This window comes from Myripristis murdjan, chromosome 4, assembly GCF_902150065.1.
Source record: "Myripristis murdjan chromosome 4, fMyrMur1.1, whole genome shotgun sequence".
Taxonomy (NCBI): domain Eukaryota; kingdom Metazoa; phylum Chordata; class Actinopteri; order Holocentriformes; family Holocentridae; genus Myripristis; species Myripristis murdjan.
In genome coordinates, this window is record NC_043983.1 from 3850654 (window position 1) to 3852035 (window position 1382).

Consider the following 1382-nt stretch of genomic DNA (forward strand, 5'->3'; position numbering starts at 1 on the left):
ACTGAACTCAGCCACTTATCAAACCTGTTGACAAGAGTTTCACTATTTAAAGGAGGTGGGAGGGAGGAGCAAGGCGTGAGCACACAGGGCTTCACTGGAACATAAGTCACATCAGTGAAACACAATTCTTTTTATTTTCACTTCTACATCAGAAAGTGTTATCTTGTAAAACTAAGGCTTAAAGTCTGCGCATATAACTCGATCCCAGACATGCTCTGCCCTGAGAGTGAGCAAGTTGCCAATATGAAAAGGTGATATCGGAGTGATGTCAACTTGTCAGTGCTGATAAGAATCCAAGATGCTGGACATCAGAGTGAGAACGCTCACTGAGGCATGAATCCACAAGTAGAGCATGAGAGGGTGACAGCATGGCTGACTTTTCCAGATCACCTAGACAGAAAAACAGTTCAACGCCACACTAGACAAGACCCAAATGTAAAAGGGCACGCCAGACACAATCGACTTTTGTATTATGAGTTTTATCATTAATTGCAGGTTTGCATTCTTTTCGGTTTATTTGTATGAAGGTAAATATGTTGCACAAAGCAAGAAAAATGTGAAATTTGCACTCAGAGAAACATTCACGCACCCGTGCTCTGAATGTGACACCACAGACAAAAATATTCACACTTTTTTTCTATCTGATTGCCCAAACTGGGGGGGCAGCTGTGGTGGCAAGGCCTATTTTAGTGTGGCAGCTGCCTCCCTGTGCCACCATGGTAGATGCGGCCCTGTGCTGGAGAATATTTTTTGTTCATTACTTTGGAGAATGCAGAGTTTGAGCACCTGGTGACTAACATATTGCAACCTGCAGAAGGCAAATACCTCTGTGTATGTATTCTTTGTATCACTTCATGGAGTGTGTCAAGTATGGATGCTAAATGCAATTAGTGCATTAGCATGCTGTCATCAAACACTGTCATGTCCACTCATCAGACTGAAAGGTGCAGGAAATGCTCTTCAGACTTTATGGAAGAGCAGACGTCTCCTGTTCAGTTATCCTTTCATCTGGACTGTTGTCGCCAGTCTGCCAGTCACCCAGTTCCTCATCCCCTGCCCCTATTTCCAACTCAGGGATTTGTGAGTAACAACTAACCAGTGCAGATGCTGTTTTATTTGCTATCTTGCATAGCAAGCAAGTGAAACTGCGATTTGTTTATTTAAAACAAAAGTTTGAAATTAACTTGAGTCTGTGTAATTGTTGCTTTTACATTGGCTCGATTTGCATATTTTTCTGCAGGATAAATAAAAGGAAATGGAAGTCCTTTCTCTACTGCAGGATGGGTACGCTCTCGACAAAAGTTGACATTCTGACACGTGCACTTGATTCAGCGCAGTAGCACTGGACTCTGCCCTGACCTTACCTTAGCCCTAACCCTTTA